The sequence below is a fragment of the Mytilus galloprovincialis genome, chromosome 1, assembly GCF_965363235.1.
Source record: "Mytilus galloprovincialis chromosome 1, xbMytGall1.hap1.1, whole genome shotgun sequence".
Taxonomy (NCBI): domain Eukaryota; kingdom Metazoa; phylum Mollusca; class Bivalvia; order Mytilida; family Mytilidae; genus Mytilus; species Mytilus galloprovincialis.
The window spans coordinates 78,863,730-78,874,366 of record NC_134838.1 but is presented as its reverse complement, the minus strand read 5'-3'; the positions used below and the strand labels follow the sequence as shown (position 1 = coordinate 78,874,366).

Below are 10,637 nucleotides of genomic sequence, written 5' to 3'. Positions count from 1 at the left end.
ATCCGAAATTTATACAAGTTTAACTTGTTGAAACACTAGTGCAAAGTGAGGATATTAAATCCAAATAGCTTGTTATTTTACCTTGAATCTTTTTGTCCATTTCTAACATACAACTTAGAGAATGATTATTTATACGACTGTGTAGACAAACCTTATTATTTGTTTGTTGAAACTGGATATTATGACGTTTCCCATAGCAATTTAATGTTAACATTTTGTCTTGTAATTTAGTAAAAAAAGTATAGCCTTCTGGTACAATTGGCCGGAAAACGGTACATTTTTTTACAATTGAGTCTATGACAGGCTGTACATCAAGCAGCATGACTGGATCATTGAAAATAGAAATTGGTGATAATCGTATTAACTTTTTTTCTATTCTATTATGACAAAACGTCAGAAAAACGTAATTGATGTCATGCTTGTGTTTTACTTTATGTTATAGTTATTTGTTTAACGTTTTGTACAAATGAAAGTATGAAAGATAAATTATAATATACATGTATATTTAGAATTTACATTCCAAAATTTAGAAATGATCCTTGTAACTAGCTGTCAGATAACTGCGAGTACTCTCAGATCTGTTCCTAGTGTCTTTTTGTTCAACAGTTGGGATGTAGAAGTACGCGGCAACGTCTGATGAGTTAAGCCTTTTTCAACTGATTTTTATAGTTCGTTCTTATGTTGTACTGTTATACCACTGTCCTAGGTTAGGGGGATGATTGGGATCCCGCTAACATGTTTAACCCCTCCGCATTATGTATGTATGTGCCTGTCCCAAGTCAGGAGCCTGTAATTCAGTGGTTGTCGTTTGTTTGTGTGTTACACATTTGTTTTTCGTTCATTTTTTTTTTTATATAAATAAGGCCGTTAGTTTTCTCGTTTGAATTGTTTTACATTGTCATTTCGGGGCTTTTATAGCGGACTATGCGGTATGGGCTTTTCTCATTGTTAAAGGCCGTACGGTGACCTATAGTTGTTAATTTCTGTGTCATTTTCGTCTCTTGTGAACAGTTGTCTCATTTGCAATCTACCACATCTTCTTTTTTATATGTAGCCCACGTATAAGAATAGATTTTTTTTTGCCGAAGAGCAAATATTGATCAAATAAGATTAAAAACAAAATATCGGGATCATTGTTTTAGAGTATATTTTGTTTGTCATTAAGGATCGTTGTTTAGCTGCAGGTTTTAAATCGACAAAAGAAAAAGAAAAATGATTTATTTGTTATTACAAAATATAAATAAAAAATAGATAAAACTCATTGCTACATTATACAAACAAAAGTCTTTAAGACATGCATTATTCCACAAATGTGGAAATATAAAAACTAATTCTCCCGCGAATAGTTCACTATCCTAGATAATTTGCGACAAAGAAGGCATCATCGCGAAACGTTAAAAAAAAACTAAAACATTTAAAAATAAGGAGTATTTTGTATCTTTTCAAAATGTAGAAGAAATTAATAGTCAATTCAATATCTGACTTATATAAATAACATATCTGTATAAATTTGGAAACTTATTTAATAACTATATGCATTCAGCTGGATTAATGATACTTTTATAACATGGAACTGAACGGCTAAAAATGTCTCTAAATGAACATCTTTTCAAAAACAAAACAATAACTACTTGAAATCTCATTAATACAACCTATACATTTTTTCTCTCTAGAAAACCGAAATCAAATAAACAAAATCTCTCATCTAATATAAGCTTCAATGCTCGAAACTTTCTTAGGCACACCGTCAAAATCCTTCTATCATAGGGAACATCGTGTTACGCGCACTAGTATAAACATCGTACTCAACGTCAATACTATTGGCATAATTTGAGCCAAAGGGACCTAAGTAGTTGCATTACGTTTGGCACTGATGTTTTTCTGTTTCTGTTCCTTAATTTTCCTCTTTGAATCAATATGGGATAAAATATCACGAATGAACTTTATTTTAGAATTAAACAAAATAATAGATAGGGATTCAAAACGTCAATAACTTTATCCATGTCCGACAACTTTTCATTTATCGGTGCATGATCATAACTACTGATATAAATTTTTGTAAGCGTATTACGACTTCTAACACGAACTGTAGAGAGATGTGAAATTACATATCACCACTTCTTTATTTAATTGTTTAAAAGATAAAGTACATATGCACGGGACAATTGAAAGATAATAGAAACAGATACTATAGAAACTTTAATTTTCATAAACGATAAATACAACACCATTCATCATGTACATAATGAACTTGCATATGTCGCAACAAAGTAAAACTACATAAACTATACGTATAAATACCAGTAGTTTTATGAAAAAATAGATGTTGCTAGCCTTCTGCTGTATGCTTACATTATTTATTAAAGAATTGATTATTTTCAACTCATACCTTTACAATTATAAACCAACCCAAGGTCTTATGGTAAAGACGATCATGTCCCTTTTTATACTCCAATGTGTTAACTAAATGTTTTATAGTTTACCTAAATTTTCTTTGGCTAATGTTTGAACTAATACAATCTTTAACTTAGACCAATGTGACGCCCCTGTACTTTTTCATTCACAAGACTGAAGATGAATCTATATTGCATAACTGCTTGACATCGGTATATTTTTCTGTATAATTACCATAAAACTCAACTTATCAAATTATAAAATCAATCAATTTTAAAAAGATAACCTTTTTAGTTTTGGTTGTCGGTGCTATCACTGAGTGGTGGCCGCAGACTCAAAAGTGTTGGGGGATATAGAGCCAATTATATGTTAGTGACAAACATGTGCGACAAATAGTTGTCCAACCACTACTACTACTCGACATCTTGCTCCCCGCACCCTCACTCCGATCTGACGCCTGTGATCCAGTCAACCCTTTTGGTGTATGTATAAAACAACTTAATTACCAAGCGTGTACACACGAATCTTTTTGACAACATCATAGATAACGTTACATGTCTGTCTTATCTTTAAGTTAATTTCTCATTACATGTACAATGTATTACTATTTCTATTTCATTTGAAGATAATAAATACAATGGCAAACGTTTTTGTTTTGTCCCTGTGTATCGTTTCCTTGGTGAATACTCAAAAGACAAAGCGGCTTTTGTTGAACGACCCTGATGTTATTGGCTCCAGATTATCAAATTTAGAGAAATCCATACAAGAGATGAAAGCAGAATTTGGACAGGAAAAAGCTCAAATGAAGGCTACTATCTCTCAGTTGCAAACGGCTCTTACCCATGTAACGAAAGGTAAACATTATACGTATAAGATGTTATACATTACACATTTTTTCACGATGAAAGGATTAAGTAACTTTGGCTTTATATCTTGCATATAATTTTTTTAATCAATCCCTCTTGTTTCTGTAAAAAATAACATGCATACACTCTTTAAATTCGCGCATCCTGGTTTCGTGTTATTTTATTCTAATCTTTATTATCACTTCGATTGCTTCAACCAATTATATCACCTTGCATACTGGTTGGATTTTAAAAACATATTCTGTTGTGAATATTTATCGGACGAAAATAAGAAACAATTCAACTTCAAGGAAGTTTCGGAACGAAAGTCCATTATCTAACCGCAAAAGCCTGAACACATCAAACGAATGGAAAACAACTGTCATATTCCTTTTTTCGTACAGATATTTTCGTGTGTAGAATATTGTGGAATTAACCTGTTTTTTGCTAGCTTAACCTCTAACTGAAATTCTATTACATATTATATTGTCAACAATGTGTGATTAAAACAAACAGACATAATAGGAAAAAATTTCAAGTCAACATTTCGTTATAACCTTAATCAAGGATTTGTATAGTATTACTAAACAAATCCTTGTCTTAATCACTATACAAGAAACAAGTATGTCAACAAAAATAAAATAAAATGGCATATGGACAAAGTGCCAAAGCCAAAATGAATGACAAGAATACAAAAATCACAATAGCACAATTACATAATTATGGCTGGATGAATAAATACCGCGCCCCGCCAAAGGGATAATGCCAGACACATATTGTTTCCTTTTTCCTTTTTCGATATTCAAATTTTGAAAAATATTGCAAGTCCAAACTGAAACATAAATTCTTTTATTTTCCTCAAAATTTGTTTTTCCCAAAAAAAAATTTTCTCCCTCAAATTTTTTTTTTCCTCAAAAGATTTTTCTTCAATTTTTTTTTCACCTCAAATTTTTTTTTCACCTCATTTTTTTTTCCGTTTCCTTATTCAGTTTCTATTTCTTTGTTCAATTTTCATTTCCTTATTCGCTTTCATTTTCCTTATTCGATTTCCTTATTCGGTTTTGTTTCTTTATTCGATTTTCATTTCCTTATTCGGTTTCTATTTCCTCATTCGATTTCTTTTTCCTTATTCGGTTTCTATTTCCTTATTCGATTTTCATTTTCAAAAATCAACTAAACAGTAAAGGTTAATAATTTACAAACTTTAGACAAATTAACCAACACTATACACGTAAGATGATAAACAATGTCAGTACCTAGAAATTATAGAACATAACTCAAGATCATTATTTATTATTTCTGAATTTGATATGGAAAATTTATGGTAACGTTATGTGCAATAGGTGAGCTTATAACATGAGAAGTAGACTCTGGATCGATCACATGTCTTGAAGTACAAAGTCATAAAGATATCAGCAAACACTGTCCTCTGACGTTTTCCAAAATTGGTACAATCACATTACCATATATACATTTATTTCTATATTAAAAACAACCGAAGTGACAAAAAAACTTATGTCGGTTTATCTTCTCATATATTTATGATGGTATGATACTAAACCCATAATAAGAGGGATTGTGCTTGATATTCATATGATAAAGACATTATCTTTCAATCAGTTTAATTGAGGTCTGGCATTGGCATGTCAGTAACTGCTGGCAGTTCTTTGTTAATTTATGTATCATTTTTCAATTTGTGTAATTTCTTTAGATGCATATTCTAACATTGGGACTCGGACTTCTTTAAAATGAGTTCTATTGTGCGTATTGTCGTGTGTGGTTTTTTTTCTTTTCTACATTGGCTAGAGGTATAGGGTACAGGGTTGAGATCTAAAACAAATATGTTAAACCCCGCCGCATTTTTGCGCTTGTCCCAAGTGAGGAGTTTCTGGCTTTTGTAGTCTTGTATAATTCTTTATTTTAGTTTTTTTATATATATTTCGGAGTGTAATAAGACGTCAATTATTACACATTTTTGTTTATGGGCAAGCTGAAGCAGGCCTCCAGATGCGGGATATTCTCGCTGTATTGCAGACCCATCGGTGGCCTTCGGCTGTTTTCCGCTTTTTAGTCGTGTTGTTGTCTCTTTGACACATTACCCATTCCCCTTCTCAATTTTATATAAAAAAATACTGCGAAATACATCAACAAGAAGATGACACTGAAAAAGAAAACTATCAAGGAATTGCCCTTGTCTTACGTTGTGAATAAGTAGTACATTATATAGATGCAGATATTTAATCGTCATATCAGAAAGATGATCTGTTTCTTTCAGATCAAGGATCTGTATATGTGAGATGGGGAAGACAGCAGTGTTCTGCCTTAAACACTGAATTAGTATACACAGGTACTTTTAATTCTAATGCATTGATTTTAAAACTTTATATGCCCGAATAAACCAGGAATGTTTAAACCTTGGTACTTGTACTTTTGTAACATGAAATTTATTAAAATGACCACATTATTGATATTCATGTCAACACCGAAGTGTTGACTACTGGGCTGGTGATACCATCGGGGACGAAACGTCCACCAGCAGTGGCATCGACCTAGTGGTGTAAATAGTTATCAAAGGTACCAGGATTATAATTTAGTACGACAGACGCGGGTTTCTTCTACATAGGACTCATCAGTGACGCTCATATCAAAATATTTATAAAGCCAAACAAGTACAAAATTGAAGAGCATTGAGGATCCAAAATTCCAAAAAGTTGTGCCAAATACGGCTAAGGTAATCTATGCCTGGGTATCGTGTATCGTGTTTCTTGTGGTTAGTACTTCGCTTTAGGGTTAGTAATGAAAGGCGTTGTGTTCATATCAAATTGTATTCAAGTTATGTTCAAGGCAACGTTACGTAAACAATAGGCAACGTAAACAATAGGTAACGTTAGTGACGTTAGTTACTTAGTAAATGTACAGCGGCTAATACTTGACACTGGGGGCGCCGAAAAGTGAAAATTAATCTAAAATTATGAAAAAGAAATTAACATACAAAGTGTGAAATGATAATTAACTATTTAAAGTCCATGTAAATAAATAGAAATTTTTAAACTGTCTATTCACTATGATCATTATCAAAATTACGGCGCACTTGATACCAGTAAGTATATTGTCATGAAAGTATTAAGTCCATGTTTGAATCTTTAGCTTGGCTTCAGTTTTACTCGGTGCTCTGTCTCCGTGGATTTTCATTATTCCTGGTTCCCTGCTAAATGTGTGAATCCTACCATTGTTCTTCATTGTGTTGCTTTTTGAATGATACGTCTCAAAAAAGTCTTTGTTAAATTTCATTGAATTGTCAGATACTTCTCCCATTGATTCGATTTTCCCAAAACATTTCAAATCGACTTCTTCTGTCTTGTGTTGTAACATGAAAGATGAGGATGTGGGTCCAGCTGAGTCTTTCATTGGTCCAGAAAGTAGGTATCCGAGTTTTGATTCTACTGCGGTCGGACCTTGTCCTCGGATAACTGTGTCTTCTACGATATCCCAGTAGTAATCCGAACCTATTAAAAATGAAATCCTGAATTTATCCATGTCGCTCACAGGGTGCGCTAATGTAAGTCCACTGAGGTAAGGCAGTTTAGCAGCATTGTATGGCATGCGATTGTGTCATGGGGCTGCGATAGTAGGGACAATAAATACTTCCATTGGTATTTTCTTCCCATTCTGAGTTTGTAAATCTATTACGGCAATGTCCAAATATCGTATATTTCTGTTTTCATCTCCAAATGCTGCTAGGCTAACTGTCGAGGTTCCATTCGGTTTTAATTGCAATTCAGCGGCTAATTCCTCGCTAATAAACGACTTCTGAGATCCTTCATCTAAAAGAATATTAGCGGTAGCTGACCTGTCATCTACCCAAACTGGTGAAATGGCTGTCTTTAATAAAACGTCTGTCCTTGGTTTAATGTTCAATGTCGACGTGTAACATGCTAATGCATCATTTTCGCTCTCTACTGTACTTACTATGTTATTTTGCGGTAAAGATTTTGCTGTACTTACGCTTTCCTTTTCTTGATTCTTATTACTGTCACAAAGACTAGTGTGGTGCTTGTTATCACATTTTCTGCATCTAAAACGCGAGCGGCATTCTGAAACTTTATGACTTCCAAAGCAACTGTAACATACTTTTTTCTGTTCAATGATAGCTAAGCGGCTCTCTCTGTCTACAACACTGGTACATTCGACTGACGAATGCGATTGTTTGCAATAAATACAGGTTTTGGGTTTGAACTGATTTATTACATATTGAGGTCTTGTAGTGATTTTGGGTTCAACTGTTGTGTGAAATGACGCTGTGGGTGTGAAACTGTCTAATTTATCTGAATTACCAGTTTCCTGTACGTACATCTCTTTGCCGATTGCTTCTCTAAGATACCTTATATCCCAATTCCGTTTTCCGTGTTCTCTGGTCATGAGTTTTTTCATTTCGTCGGGCAACTTTCCAAATATGATTGGTACTAAAAGTGATCCGAATGTGTCTTGCGATTGTCCGAGCGACTCTAATCCCCTTATGCACGATTCCATTTTATCGTAAAATACTCTTATGCTGTGCGGCGTAAGTGACGGATGCGTAAGTTCAAGTAGATTCTGCATGTATGCGTTTATAATGGTTTGTGTCTGTCCATACCTCTCCTTTAACAATATGATTGCGTGTTCATAGTTGGCGTTTGATAGAGATAAACCGGATATGCATTGTGCGGCTTCACTGTGAACCTGAGATTTGAGATAGCTGAACTTTTGTATATTTGTCAAAGAGGGATTGTGATGAATGGTTGTCTCAAACGATTCCCAAAATGTCTGCCATGTTAATATATCTCCCGTAAAGTTCGGTAAATCAAGCTTAGGTAGTTTGTGATAGAAGTTTGTTGCTGTTGTTGGGTTTGCATTCGTATAAACGGAGCTATTATCTACGGTATATACATTTTCTGAATGGTTTGAATTATGATTTGCAATACTTGTTGAAGGAAAATTTGATGAATCAAGTGTATTGGCTATTGGAACATAAGTTGTTTCACTCACCGTTTGCTGAAATGGGGTTGTTTTGTTTCCAGAAACTATGTCCTTGAATCGGCGAATGGCGACTTCCATATTCATTGCATAATCGTCCGCGTCAAGAATTTCTTGTTCCATGTCTTCTAATTCGGTTCCATCTAAGATCTGTGAGTCTAAAGATTCAAGCAGGTTCCTCTTCTTTGTAAGGTTGTCTGCGGCAGCCGAAAGTTCTTCATGTCCAATATTATCTTGCGAAATTCTTTCCTTTGTTCTATTAATTAATCTTGTAACTGCACTACGGTGACCACCACGAATTGCTTTTAATTTCTCCATGGGTCACGGCACCAATATCATGTATCGTGTTTCTTGTGGTTAGTACTTCGCTTTAGGGTTAGTAATGAAAGGCGTTGTGTTCATATCAAATTGTATTCAAGTTATGTTCAAGGCAACGTAACGTAAACAATAGGCAACGTAAACAATAGGTAACGTTAGTGACGTTAGTTACTTAGTAAATGTACAGCGGCTAATACTTGACACTGGGATAAGAAAATCCTTAGTTTTTCGAAGAATTCAAACTTTTGTAACCGGAAATTTATTAAAATGACCACATTATTGATATTCATGTTAACACCGAAGTGTTGATTACTGGGCTGGTGATACCCTCGGGGACGAAACGTCCACCAGCAGTGGCATCGACCCAGTGGTGTAAATAGTTATCAAAGGTACCAGGATTCTAATTTAGTACGCCTGACGCGCGTTTTGTCTACATAAGACTCATCATTAAACTACGAATAACTTTTCATTGTGATTTTAGGGTTTGCTTCTGGACAAGAATTTCAAAATGGAGGCCATTATGGTGGACCTGCAAATTATCTATGTCTTCCAAATAACCCTGAACTTAGTAACAGAACGGGACCTGGATCAAGTTTACTGTATGGCACAGAATATGAAAATGGTGACATCTTCAAAAAGGGTGCCCAGGATGAAGATGTCCCGTGTTCCCTTTGCCGAAGTCAAAATACGTCGACAACAGTGATGATTCCCGGTAGACAGACATGTTACAGCGGCTGGAAGACTGAATATCATGGTATATTGGGCTCGAATGCTTATCCCTATAAAGCATCATCTTATATTTGTGTTGACAGCGACCCAGAGTATTTACAAGGTGGCGAGAGGAACAACAATGGAAACTTGATTTATGCAACAACTGCAAAATGCGGTTCATTACCTTGTCCTCCATATGGTAACAATCTTTTGGTCAACTGTGTTGTTTGTTCTAAATAAAAATTAGAATTTACTTATTATACTTCTTATTTCATCAGAATCATGCCATTCTTGTCAGACGAAGTTTTTCTATACGGTTCAATAAAACTCACGTACAAACAAAGCATCGAAATATTCTTGCCAGCTAAACATTCATACTCAGTAGCAAAGGATTTGTCCTATGATTACAAACATTTGGTTCAACAGGTCTACAGTGCCTATTTATATAGATTTATACATTAAAATACTTGAGAATATTATACATATTAAATGTTCTTCTTTAAATTAATAAACGAAATAATATATATGTAGGACTCGGAGGTGCAATGTGGACGCTGAAGTGCGATGGTCACGCTGAGGTGATATGGTCTACGCCGAAGTGTGATGGTCCGTACGCTGATGTGCGATGGTCTATCAAATGTATGATTACGAATTTAAAATTATACAGATTATTTTGAGAAGTACATGTAGATGAACTTTTATTAATAGTTAGTAACTGTTTATAAATCTGCATTCATTATTTACTATGTCTGTCCTTAATTACAGTTGCATACTAATGATTTCGAAAAAGAGCAGGCTAATGCCTCTACAAGGCAGCACTCGCACCCGCAAAGTGGAAAGGGATTAATATAAGTTGCAAAACTTGTTTTCCAATCCACTATAATTAAATATGTTTAAACTACTAATCATGAGAGATCGTCTACTTTGATTTTCTACATGATTTTTTTGTAGACTCTTATAAGATCGTCGTTTTATAATACCGTAATATTATAATACGGAGAGTATGTCTGCTAATCCGTATGCATTTAAAGAATATCATGATCCACCGTATACGTAATAAGGAACCTTTTGTAGATTAAAAAAAATCGCTACAGAAGGTTAACTTTCCACCAATCCTCCCCGTTTGCTGTTGTAATTAAATGTTGTAAGCCCCCCTTACCAATCAACTGGAAACTGCTTTTTACATACAAATTGTCTTCTACATCGACAAATGAAAAGCATTGAAAATGTAGTTTGTATAAAATTGAGAATGGAAATGGGGAATATGCCAAAGAGACAACAACCCGACCATAGAAAAAAACAACAGCAGAAGATCACCAACAGGTCTTCAATGTAGCGAGAAATTCCCGCACCCGG

At 34.4% G+C, this 10,637-nt stretch overlaps 1 long non-coding RNA gene across 1 annotated transcript; it reads left to right on the top strand.

The window, feature by feature from the left end:
• Positions 1-2,994: 2,994 nt before the first annotated feature.
• On the top strand, positions 2,995-9,534 carry LOC143045572 (uncharacterized). Its single transcript, XR_012968981.1, has 3 exons — positions 2,995-3,248; positions 5,515-5,586; positions 9,052-9,534. It is a non-coding gene; the product is annotated as an uncharacterized LOC143045572 (long non-coding RNA).
• Positions 9,535-10,637: the final 1,103 nt, after the last annotated feature.